The sequence below is a fragment of the Lissotriton helveticus genome, chromosome 5_1 (assembly GCF_964261635.1).
Source record: "Lissotriton helveticus chromosome 5_1, aLisHel1.1, whole genome shotgun sequence".
Lineage (NCBI taxonomy): Eukaryota > Metazoa > Chordata > Amphibia > Caudata > Salamandridae > Lissotriton > Lissotriton helveticus.
In genome coordinates this window covers 1,226,242,315-1,226,255,826 of record NC_136065.1, presented here as the reverse complement: position 1 = coordinate 1,226,255,826, position 13,512 = coordinate 1,226,242,315, and the positions used below count along the sequence as shown (strand labels likewise).

The following is a 13,512-nucleotide window of genomic DNA, read 5'->3' as shown; positions in this document are numbered from 1 at the left end:
CCATTGTTAGATTGTTTTCCCACAAGAGGGTGAGAATGGAGTAAGAAAGGGTAGTATATAGATGTCCATGCGTATAAATGTATAATGAAGAACTGCAACACCTATAGGTACCCGGGGAGGCGGGTGGGCACATGTGAATCTACACCTCTACATGCCATGAACAGATGCTTACTAGGAAACTAACATTATCCATTCGAGGTATGTGTGCTTTAGATACACATGCTTTGCATAGACTATAAAGTAGTATAATCCCAAAGCGGCGGCTAACACATCTACACACTAGTGTTTGGTAAATGTATGTGGTGTAGACCATTTAGCTGCCTTACATATGTCAGCTAGCGGAATGTTACCTAAAAAGGCCATAGAGGTCCCTATTGTGCGAGTGGAATGCGCTCTATGGGGAATAGTCAAAGTTCTTTTAGCTTTAGCATAGCATGTTTGAATGCATTTAACAATCCATCTGGCAATACCAGATTTAGAGATAGGATTGTCTTTGTGAGGTGGAGCAAATTCAACAAACAGTTGTTTTGTGAAAGATTTTTGTCCTATCTATATAGTACATTAAAGCTCTTTTAACGTCAAGCGTGTGAAAAGTGCGTTCTGCAACTGAATCAGGTTGAGGGAAGAACACTGGTAACTTAAACGATTGGTTTAGGCAGAAACTACTTCGGGAAGGAATTTACTACTTTTTTCTTACAGGGTCCATACCTGTGCCGGACTTCTCTATAGGGGCATTTGCTACAATACGCTAGAGTAAGAATATACTACAAAGTATCCGCCTTTTAATTATGTGTGTGTGTGCTTTACGATATAGCTCACCACACGCGTCAGCGCATACGTTGGTAAAATCACCTATCTGTACCACCAATATGGCTACACAAATAACCGCATATTACCCGCTTTATATGCACATCATCACCAGAAATGATACTATTGTGCTGCTTTTACTGCAACTATGCTAAGACTCGTCCCTGTATGTTTTGTGTGTCATTTATGTTGTGTGCACAGTTATGCTTGGAGAGGGAATCCCCCTCCCACACGTATGGCACCTTAGCGCGTGCAACACATTTTAAACCACACACTCACTATTAGTGTAGTGTCCACCTTGACAGTTTCTTGGACCTGAGGAAAGCCAGTTTAAGAAAAGGCCTGGCTGAAACATGTAGCCCTACCACCGGATGCAGGAGTTCATAATCACCACTCCACCTACATCCACTGCCTCGTTTTTAACGCTACCAGAGGCCCAGATATTAAAAGATAGCCCCTGCGGGCACTGGGACCACTGGATAGTTTTTAACCTGTTCATGTGTCACTCCACCACCACTGCACTCTCAGTAACATACCAGCTCCGCTGTAACACAGGTGTTGAAGCACACCGGGAACCCATTTGGTGTCACTGGGTGGGTCAGATGATAAAGCATGCCACCAACTAAGTTGGTGGGTGAGGGCTTCATGAAGGAACACATTCTGTTCCCCGATACATACAGTTTTGAGTCCTGTACTGAATCTTGTTAGACCAGTCCATTTTTGATTACATATAAACACTTTGGGGATTCGGATTGGCTACCCAGTCCTCTCTCTCTCTCCTTGATAATCGAATGGGTAGCCTCATTTGCTTTGGATCTATTGGTAACAGAACATTGTCCTGTTTCGGATCGGAAAGGGGTTCTGTATTTTGGTGCCAGTGATTTCTGTGCTGGTGTTTTTTCGGTGCAGACAGAGGATGGCCTTGGGGCGTGGAAGGCTTTGGCTCCGAAGGATGCTTGAGTTTCAGCATGGAGGATTTCGGCTCAGAGTCTGACTTATGCTGGGAACTAGAGGGTTCCGGCTCCGAAGAAGACTTTTGGTGGACCGGTACGAAGCTGGAAGACTTGACAGGCTGTTTCAGAGACGGGCACGAGGGCGGGCGCGTTAGAAACATCATCTCTATGCTGAGCTTGGCCAGAAGGCGGAGGTGGTGCCGAAGCCTTGTTTTATCGCGTTTGAGGGGGCAAGAGGTCTTCGGTACTCACGTCACCTTGTCCCTGCGACAGTTCTTTGGCGTTGAGGTCTATCTTAAGCTTCGAGTTGGAGTCTTATTTGGAGAAAGCTTCCTCCTCTTCTGCTGCTGATGCCTCTATGTCTTCTTGGCCGGAGTCTTCACCGATGATGTCCAGTGTGTCTTTGATGCTTTGACGCTGCATTTCTCAACGTCGAGCCTGATGGTCGCGGAGAGTCTTTTTTGACTGGAATGATTTGCAAGCGCCAGTTTTTTCTTTGTGCTCAGGAGATAAACACAGGTTGCACACTTTGTGTGAGTCTGTGCACGGATACTTCGCTTGGCACCGAGGACAGAATTTAAACTGAGTCCGATCCATCAACAGAGATCTGACAGGGCACGATTAGGCATCGAAGGCAGTAGACGAAGATGAAAGGTCGATTCCTATGTCGAAACGATACGCGGAGAAGTGGAAACGCATACGAAAACAATATTGTCGATGGTAGAGAGGATTGTGTGACAAGGAGAACACGAGGAACGGTTTTGAACCGGAGTGCAGCAATACAGGTCTGCCACAGGGCCGGAGTTCCTGGGTAGACTGCTGGAAGGCCCAACATGACCCTTCGCCTTTCTTTTCTACTCAGCAGGACGAGTGGCGGGCAGCCCCGCTGGCTCGGGATACTACAACTTTAACTGGGACGAAACCGAAAATGGCTGCCCTCTGGCATGACGTGGCAGGAGCTGCACCAACAAGAGATGACAAACCCCGAAAGAGGGTGTGTCTCTACAGCGATGGACGAGAGGAGCTTGAGGAGCAACGGAGTGAAGAGAGCATAAGACGAACCGAAGAGGGAGGAACGCGAACACCATCAGGCGGAGAAGACGTCAGGAGTCCGAAGACGTCAGGAGAGCCAAGGGACTGCCAGGACCACGCTTCGCCCAGCCACGCTCCCGGAGGAGCATGGCTAACCCAGGTACGCAGGAGGTTCCTGGGCTGGGTAGGGCGGCGGGAGAAACCGGACGCCTAGGGGCATATCCTCAGAGCTGAGCCCTGTGTGTTGCACTACCCCAACCCCTCACTCCCACTACCCTATATTTAGGCTTCGTCACTCGGTGGATGGTGCTCCTTCACTTCCCCACCCCAGAGCACATAAACCAACCCTGACACTGACCTACTTTCTTTCCTTTCCTTTGACACGAGCAATCCCACGTCCTGGAACAAGGTGGGAACCATAGAAGACCACAGGGATGCCTAGAAGACGCTATTAGAACGGGAAAAGACTCTGGGAACCAAAGACCACCCCATAACTTTTGTTGTACCATGTTTACAATCTGGCAGCACGAAAGACACCTGTGCTACGTTAAATAAAACCTTCCCTAAATCCACAAACGTCGTGCCTATTCATACTGACCCCCTAGCAAGGTCCGAACCGGATGGTGGAAAAAATCAATCTAACAATGGGGTTGATGCCCATGCGCACTATCACCGAAAGGACTAGAAAATACCTCTTCGAAGAAAAACAACTTGCAAACATCAGGACCCAACACTAGATGGCAGGGGTATGCAAAGCATGTGTATCTACAGCATACATGCCTCAAACACATATTTTTGCCAAAAGCCTGAAATCTTTTGAGCTCCTAATACGGAGGAGTCGTGGGGAATGAATTTGGAGTCACAAATGGAAGTAGGATGTTTAGTAAGCAAATCAGTATTGACCGGCGTCGGTGACGCTTGGCCACCTGCCTCTTCACCTGTGGTCTTGAACGTGGCTATAACCAAGTGGCCATCAAGGTATCAGTAAGAGACTCACTAAAAGGAAGAAGTGGCTCAGACATCGCTGGCAAGTCAAATCCTGTCTCCGGGAAGTATCACGCCCAGAGGCCTCTTACAAGTCCATAGGTCAGAACCAGGTTCATGTCCCACTGGAGCATTGCGAATGGAATTGGAGGAAACAAGTGAGTAATGAATGCCCTTAAGGAAGCTATTTACAATAGGAAACTTGAAAAGAGATGGCTGATCAGGAAGTCGAAGAAAGGCTGAGATGGCCGAAAGATAGCCTTTCAAGGTGCCAAGAGCAGAGCCTTGCTGGGCCAAAGAAAGGAAGAGGAGAACCTCTGAAAAGGGTGCAGAAAGGGGATCCACAGCCTTTGCTGCACACCATGCCACAAATACGTTCCATCTACAGGCAAATACCATTTTGGTGGAGGGACGCCTGGCTGCCAAGATAACAATACAGACTTCGGGAGGAAGGTCGAAAGCTGTCAACTGTCGCCACTCAAGGAGGTGGAGGCTGGACAGGTTTGGGTGGAGGACCGTCCCCTTCTGCTGCGATAGAAGATCCTCCCGAAGAGGCAGTCTGATCGGAGGATTGATGGCCATGTGCAAAAGCTCGGGATACCAGACTCTTCGTGCCCAATCTGGAGCCACAGAATGACTTGGGCTCGGTCGCACTTGATCTTCTTCAGTACTCTGGACAGAAGTGGGACAGGCGTATAGAAGACTGCAACTCCAGTCGCGATGAAAAGCGTCGCCTAGCGAGTGCCGCCTTGGAAATTCCAATGCACAGAATTGATGACATTGTGCATACTCTTTGGTGACGAATAGATATAACCAAGGCTCTCCCCTCCGCTGAAAGAGACCTTGCACCATTTCCGCCATTCGTGATCCATCGTGCAACGGCGGCTGAGTTTGTCCGCCCTGGTGTTCAGAGAACCTGCCAGGTGTTGAACCACAAAGGACATGCCCTGATGTTCCTGCCATTTCCAGAGACAAAGTGGCTCCTGACATAGGGTCCACAACACCACCCCGCCCTGTTTGTTGCAGTACCACATGGCGGTGGTGCTGTCCGTGAACACCTTCACTACTCTCCCTTTGACAGAAGGAAGGAATGTCTTCAGTGTAAGACGGATCGCCCGAAGCTCCAGAAGGTTGATGTGGAGCCCAGACTGTGCCGGAGACCAGAGGCCTCTGATCTCTGCCTCACCCCTGTGATCGCCACACCCCAGAAGTGATGCATTTGTCACCACTGTGAACTCTGGTTGGGGAAGGGAGAGGGATCTGCCATTGACCCTATCTTGGTTTGTGAGCCACCAATGCAATTGGTGTGCAGTGCCCTCCGAGATCTGAACGCAATCAGAAAGATTCCCTTGATGCAGTGCCCACTGGAACTTCAGGTCCCACTGCAGAGCCCGTATAGGTCACCTGGCATAGTCCAACAGCAGGATACAGGAGGCCATAAGGCCCAGTAGCCTCAGGGTCATTCTAACCGAAGCCCGGGATAGAGGCCGAAAGATCGGAATCATAGCTCAAATATCCCGGACTTGCTGTTCGGAAGGATAAGCCCGAACCTGTGCTGTGTCCAGAACCGCATTGATGAAAAGGAGCTTCTGAGAGGGATTTGGCTGTGACTTTGGCGCGTTAATGGTGAACTATAGCGAATGCAGGAGGTCCGCCGTAGTCTGGAGGTGGAAGATCACAGCCTGGGGCTAGCCCGCCCTCAACAGCCAATCGTTACGATAAGGGAAGACTGGAACCCCTGATCTGCGCAGATGAGCTGCAACTACCGACATCAGTTTCATGAACACCCGAAGGGCACTGGTAAGGCCAAAGGGGAGCATGGTAAACAAAGTGCTCGTGGCCTACCATGAACCATAGGTAACACCGGTGGGCTGGCAGGACGGGGATGTGAAAATAAGCGGCATGCAAGTCCAACGCTACCATCTAGTCTCCAGGTTCAAGGGCAGACAGGACCTGAGCCAGAGTCAACATTTTGAACTTCTTCCGGAGGACGCGGTTGATGTTCTGGAGATCCAAGATAGGACGCAGGCCATTGTCTTTCTTGGGCACCAGAAAGTAGTGCGAATAACAACCACAACCTACTTCTGGCGCAGGAAATCGCTCAATGAATTCCTTGGCCAACAGAGCAGTAACTTCCTGTTGGAGAAGGGCCACGTGATCCTTGAACATGCAATGGAATTGAGGTGAGGTGGAGGGAGGGTTAATCTCGAAGGGGAGGGAGTAGCCCCTTTGGAATAACTACAAAACCCACCAGTCCAACGTGATGTTGAGCCATTGGGGGAGGTGATGGTAAATCCTGCCTCCGACTGGTGAATGGTGGACCTGGGTTGGCCCACGACGGTGGGACCCATGTCCCCGGCCGCGCAGATGCTGGACAGCTTGCGCAGGCTTGTGGCTCTGGGCGGAACGTGGCGGGGCACCCCTTCCGTAGCCACGAAATAAGTGGAAAGCAGACTGTGCTGGGCGGGAGGTGATAACAAGGCCCAAGGATCTGGCCATAGCGCTCAAGCGCGTTGTCTGCCTTGTCGCCAAACAAGCGATGGCCATCAAAGGGCATGTCCAAAAGTGTTGCTTGGACATCACCCGAAAAGCCAGTGGACCTCAGCCAGGCATAGCATCTCAGGGCTACTGACATTGAAATCGTCCTGCCTAGTGAGTCGGGTGTGTACAGCCCACATCTTATGGGGAACTTCGCTGGGTCTCTCCCTTCAGCAACTGCACGGGAGAGCACTGCCCGGGCCTCCTCTGGGTACTGTGGCAGCACACCGAGTGGGAGTAACGGCCCAAGAGACATGCGGTGTTAACCAACCGCAGCCCTAAGCTGGAGGTAGAAAACATCTTCTTCCCAAGGTGGTCCAGCTTCTTGGATTCCCTATCAGGTGGTGCAGTAGGGTATACCCCTTGGAAGTCAAGGCTTTAACCACCAAGCTCTCAGGGGTGGGATGCTGAGAGACGAAAATAGGGTCTCCCAGGGACTCCTTGAACGGCAGCAGGGGCTCCGAAGAGGCTGCTGTCGGCTGAAGCCCCTCGGTCAAGAGGTTAGTCCTAACTGCCACCATAGGAAGCTCAAGGTTTAAGGCCTCAGCCGCACTACGCAACAACCTCTGCGAAAGATGTACCCTCCTCCATAGCCAATGTAGGGAGAGAAAGCAAAGTTTTTGGAGGTGTCCAGACCAATGGACTCACCCAACTCCTGTCTCCAGTCCGGTTCCTCCAACTGGTCTGCCAAAGGGGCCACTCAGGGTGATACAGAACACCAGGGGAGAACAGTGGTACAAAAGTACCAGTCGGCGCCAGTATCCATTGACGCCGTTCCGTGTCCACATCGAGGGGGAGTCCGGGGTCAACGTCGGCTGGAGAAACAACCGGCATCAGAGGGGGCGGAGGTGTCGCTACTGGATTTCGCGCCAGAGGTGTCACGAGGTCAACCGGCGCCAATCGGATCCAGGCCTGGATCCCTGGGAGCCCTGCAGTGCCAGACCGGAAGCCGCCGGCATCGAAGGCCTAGAGCCCCAAGCTGAGTCCGCGGGGCCCGAAGGCACACCAGCATAGTCGGGCTGCCGAAAGATGGAATGGAGGGCTTCGTAAAAGCTACGAAGTTGGGCAGGTGTCTCTCCGGCTTCCGGGAAGGGAGGAAAGGCCAGGGTCGACCCAACAGGCTGCGCAGGCAGAGTCTAATGACTACCTTCCGCTTCCAGTGTCGGCCGACAGATGGGGAGAACGCGAAGAGCCTTCTTCTTGTGGTTCGACTTACCTGAAGACAAAGACTTCGACGAGGTGTAATGGTGATGACTCCACGACCGGTCCCGCGACATCCCTCTCGACCGGGAGCTCGAATGGCGTGGAGTGCCAGGCCTCGAGAAGCTTTCTTGACCGCTCCCGCATAGACTTCAGATGCATGTCCCGGCAATCCGAGCACGACTTCGGGTCGTGGTCGCACTCCAAACACCAAAGGCACACAAGGTGCGGATCCGTAACCGACATCAGCTTGTGACAGGAGTACAAGCCTTGAAGCCGGTTCGAGGATGAGATATCCCTATCGGCAACAGGAGTCGAACAACTCGAAAAAAAGTCGGCAAAAAGAGTCAATAAGTGACTCGAGGTACCGCTCTCTCTGGTACTGGCTGGCGCGGACAAAGAAAGAACTGACATCAGCATACAGGGGGGGTGTCTAAGTAGATACCCCGACATCATTTCGCCAACCACAATGCCAATGACGAACTCAGTCGACCGACGCCACCCACCGACGCGCAGGGGTACTGCTGAAGAAAAATTCTCTGGATCCAGTCTGATGCCTGGGGGTAATTCTAAGGTGAGGAATCCATAACTAATGGTCTCAGATGCCTACATTCACCAACATGAGATGAGTATGTCCCAAATGATCACTGAAGACAGAACAGATACACCAACTATGGTAGCAAGAAGAAAAGCGAGTGAAAGTAAGTGCACTATGCCAGACAACATGGAAAATGGAAAAAAAAGACCCAGACCGTGAGGAAGTTTCTTCAGCTTTTTCCAACTTCTTGTTATTGATCATCGGAACACTTACAACATAACTTGCTAACTTGTAGCCCAGTTGGGATGCTTGCGGCTTCTTAAAAATGTTTTGAACAGAGGAGTGAGGAACCAGCTGTTGCAAAAGGCGTAAGAAGGGAATATATTGGGTGCTCAATGGGAGGTGAAAATGATGTTGTGGATTTATTGGGCATTGTTTCTTTTTAGCTTCAATAGGTTTCTTGCAAAAATGTTAAACATTACCATGGATGACGGTCAGGGGGGCAGAATGGCAGGTTACATCACAACTCGGCTTCGCTTGGGAGATGCATCTATCCCCTTCCCCTGTATGACCAAGGTTGGAAGAGGATGTCGGTAGGAGAGGTGGGGGGGGGAGAGGGGAGGGAGATTGACGGAACTCCAGATGGAGGACTGATGGGTCACTATGTGTTTTTTTTTAGTGAAGGCCTCATAATTAGTATTTAGCAATTTAAAGTACTTCCTTGGGAGGGCTCTGAGCTCAAACAGAATCAGAATATTATTGTATAAAATCTATTCTATGGTTAAAGTCATAACATGGAATGTGAAGGGGTTGAACTCTCTGGTTAAGCACCAGAAAGAATTGTGAGAATTTAGGCAGGCTCTCCCGGATGTAGTGTGTCTTCAAGAGGCCCAGCTGAAATCCTCAGTTTATGAGGCATGTACTCTACCCTGACCAGTACTATAAAGCAGCGAATACAAAGAAGGTGAGGATGGTCATGACTGAGATGCACAAAGACTATCAATATGAGGTACACCAGATTCTACAGATGGCTGATATATATACTTAAAGGGTAGACACCAGGGAACTGGCCTGAACATACTCAACTTCTACATTCTTAACCAAGGACAAGAGCAGTATATACTTAACTTTTTGACGGAAATAAGAAATTGTGATCCAAATAACCTTCTCTGAGTGGAGACTGGATGCCTAGTACTGATATATTTATGTAGAGTTAAAACCAGGAGGAAATGTATCTTTTCTATTCATGGATCGACTTTTAACATGGGGTACCCATGCCTTGGTGGAGGCAACAATCTCCCTTACACACAGTACAATCGCAGTCTCGAATCATGCTATGTTGATCTTGGAATGGAATGGACATCAAGGCTGTAGCGGAAACTCAATACAGCCTTACTCAAAGGGCGACTTTGTGTACAAACTCGGAGGGAAATGATCACACAATATTTTGGTGAACAGGATTTTGGGCAAGGTTCCCCCAAATACAGTCTGGGACACCTTTAAGGTGGTCTTCAAACAGAGCTGAAAGATGCAATACAGCATCAGATATTCACAGGTTCTTTGAAGGCCCTTTGAAAGATGACCTCACTGAACAGTCCAAACACTCTTCTGGCCACATAACAGTCAGAAAAAGCCCTATTATATTTGCCGATAAGCTTCTATAAACAAGCCAACAAGAATGGTTCACAAATGAAAAGAAGGCTAAGACAACAGTTAGCTAAAAGGAAAATTACAACACAAAGGGAACCAGGGTTATTTAGTCAAGCTTCTCAGCAGGAAGCTTGACTAAATAAGAGCCTTTATAGAATATACTGTGGGGCATTCAATTATGAAGAACCGGTTCCTATTGAGGAAGTGGAGAGGAGGTCATGAGAGCCATATCCAATTTTCATCATGATAAGGCATCATGCCCAGATGGGTTAACTAATAGGTTTTACAAGAAATTTTAATCTGACCTGGATTGACACTTAGTGTTTAATTTCTTCTGACATTCTCTAACGGTGACAGAAAATATCACTCTAATCCATTAATCGGGTAAACCTGCAAATGAACATGAGGCATATCAAGCTTTAGTTCTCCTAAACTCTGATGCAGAAATCTTTACTAAAGTATTGGCTAGTAGGTTGATGCCACATATGCCTTAACCTATTGATACTGATCGGTCATGCTCTGTATCATTAAGATAGGCTGCAGGCAACATCTGTTGTGTTCTATGCCAAATTAAAAAAGCCCACTTTGGAAGGATTAACTTTGCTGTCCTATAGATGATGAAAAAAGGCACTTAACAGAGTTAGCTGGGTATTACTTTTTAAAGTTCTAAAGGAAATCTACCTGGTCCCCAACAAGATTACTTTTATAGCAGCTAGCTATAAACGGTCTGTGCAGAAAGGGACGTAGTACCTCTAATTTGCCTTGGCAACTGATGCTTTAGGGGCCACTACAACATAACATCCAGATCCAGATGTCTTTCAGGGGGCGAGAAGCCAGTCAGTCAATCAGCTTTATTTCGATAGTAAAAGTATCATAAAAGCATTACATAAAAACATTACAATAAAACCATGTAGCATAAAATCCAATAACCATCAGATAAAAAGTATGACACTTTCCAATAAATTAAATAAGAAGGTCCGATACAAGACCACAATTAAACTATACAGTTTATCCTTTTACATCTGATTGACCAAGCCCAGCCTAGATATTTGGCCATTCCACAAACATACAGTGGCCGGGTGTCCGACCTCAGGATTCGCAATGCGACAATGTGGTATCTGGTACCCAGCTCCCTGCATACAGGTTTGAGCCACAAAGACCTAGGGGAGTCATAGGCCGGGCATTCAAATAAAAAGTGGGCCACAGACTCCACTCTAAGGGAACAAAATATACAGAAAGGAGAGGTTTGTGCAGGACTGTTCCAATGGGCAGTCAATTCTCTCAGAGGAAGTAGGCCCAGCCTGAATTTAAAATACAGTGCACGATCAAAGGATTTGGAAATCAGATCCATAAAGGGTTCACATAGGGGGACATCCTTAACCCTAAGGAACTCAATGGATGTTCTACTGAGCTTGGGATTCGAATCTAGTTTACTAGCTACCCACTGCCAATAAATGGATTTAAGAACTTGTTTGGGGGGAGATACCCAAGCATCTCCAAGACCCAAGTTGTCAAGCAGTGATTTAACATTGGTAAGCCACCCAATCCAAGACCACCCGGGCATTGACAATATTTCCGTTAGCCCCTCTGCGTAGCTAGAGAGTTCAGGAACTCTCCATAGTCGGGCCCACAATTAAAGTGGGCGCAATTTGGCCTGATCACCTATTGAACGACAACCCATATCCAACAACAATGGGAGCGTAGGGATGCTCTGGGTAAGGGACATTAGGTCCTTTAAAAATGTGTTTTCAGATTTTAAAAGGAGGTCAATATTACCTAGTCCCCACAGTTCAGCCCCATAAAGCGCTGCGCTAACTCCCCTTGCTTTGTAAATGTCTAGGACTGGGGCAATAGGCCTAGAAGAGGTTGAGCGTTGCTCTTTGATAAGTGTCCCTGCAACCCTATTGTGTGTCAACAACATTTGTTGGAGGTGGGGGCCCCACTGCATTGAGTCAGATAGGCGGATGCCCAAATAGTCAAATTCCCTAGCCCTTTCAAGGGGTATACAATTTAGGAGAGGAGGACAACCAAGCTTCCTTGGGGGATTCAGTACTAAGTACTTGGTTTTGTCGGTATTAATCTTGAGGCCCCTACTATTGTAAAAGGTTTGGAAATTGTCCAGGAGGTTCTGTAGGCCCATCGGAGTCTTCGAAATGAGCAGGGTATCATCCGCGAATAGAAGCATGGGTATTTTCTTTCCTGCCAAAGAGGAGGCGTCAGATGGCTGATTTAAGACATGCTCCACCACCCCGTTCACATATAATGAAGACAGGGTGGGGGCAAGGACGCACCCCTGGCGCACGCCCCTATCCACTGGAATTTTAGCAGTCTTCTGACCCTGGAGGCCCCACCTCACCTGCGCATAATTCCCATCGTGCATCTTAACCAGTAGGGACAAAATATATGCAGGAATCCCCAGGTCAAGAAGTACCCCCCACAAGCGGTCCCGAGGCACCAGGTCAAAGGCAGTCTTTAGATCGATAAAAGCGAGGTAAAGACTGCCTTTGCCAAGTACTACCACCTTCCAATAAAAGAGCATCAGTCTGAAGACCTGTTCAATGGTCCCCGTGCCAGACCTAAAGCCTGCTTGAAATTCTGAGAGGATTTTGTTCTCAGACTCCCACTGGAGAACTCTCTCTAGGACAACCTTTCCGGCTACCTTTTGTGTGGAGTCTATAAGACTAATAGGGCGATAATTCGCTGGGTCGTCCCTACAGCCCTTTTGAAAGATCGGGACGACCTCTGCCCCCTTCCACGAGACTGGGATCGCCGCACCGTGCATAATGGCATTGAGCAAGGTTGCTATAAGCTTACCCCAATCTTTTGGGTGCCGGCGGAGTAAGTCCCCCGGTAGCCCGTCAGGCCCAGCTGCTTTATTAGGCACTAGGGAATTAATCACAGCTTCTACCTCTTTCGGTGAGAAGAATACCAGATCGCTTGTCTCGGAGACACCCTGAACCGGGGAAGGTGGCAGCCTCAACCTCTCCACAGGGTTGGTAGAATAAAGAGATAAAAAATGATCATACCAAGCTTGCTCCGTGATGTTACATGTAATAAGAGTACAATCTGGCCTATTCCTGGTCCTTACCAGGTTCCAGAAACCTCCAGCATCCCTCCTTGCACTAGCAGCCTTTAGGTCGCACCAAAAGTGATTGTCCCAATCCCTCCTAGCTTCCCTAATAGCAAGTCTGTAATTCTTTCTAGTAGATCGAATCAACACGAGATCTTTTATCTTAACAGCCCTCACCAAGGCAGTTTTTAGCATCTGACACTTTTTGGTAAACCACCCCGGATTGTTTCGGTTTCTGGGCCGCCCTGTCATAAGAATCCCTACATGGTTTAATGAGTAGGCTTCCCAAGGCATCGATGGTATTACAGAAGAGGCCGAGGACCTCAGACGGGGCCAAAGTAGAGGAGTCCAGCCTGGATACTGTCTCCTCAATCACGTCCCCTAGATTTTGCACCAGCCCATCATCAAGGACAGCGTCGCGCCATTTAAGGCGCCTTCCTCCGTTCGATGGACAAACATCTGAGGTTATTTTAGCTTGTGGTTTGGGAACAACATGTAGGAATGACCACAAAGACTTTAGGCTCAAAGATAGGGGATTATGATCACTGTCCACCGTTGGCAGAACCTCCATATCTCTCAGATAACTTCAGAGCTTTAGGTCAAGTAAAATGTAGTCTATCCGAGAGGAATGGTCTACCTTGTTGTATGTGTGGGCACCTGAAGGGTCTGAAGATGTTCTCCCATTCACTGCCCTCAAGCCAAATTCTAGAGTCAGGATGTTGAGCTGGATGGACCGTTGG

At 48.7% G+C, this 13,512-nt stretch overlaps 1 protein-coding gene across 4 annotated transcripts in view; it reads right to left on the bottom strand.

Annotated features, from left to right (window-relative positions):
- The window catches only part of PLEKHA1 (pleckstrin homology domain containing A1), a 486,448-nt gene that overhangs the window by 146,121 nt on the left and 326,815 nt on the right, over positions 1–13,512 (bottom strand). The window lies entirely within an intron of this gene.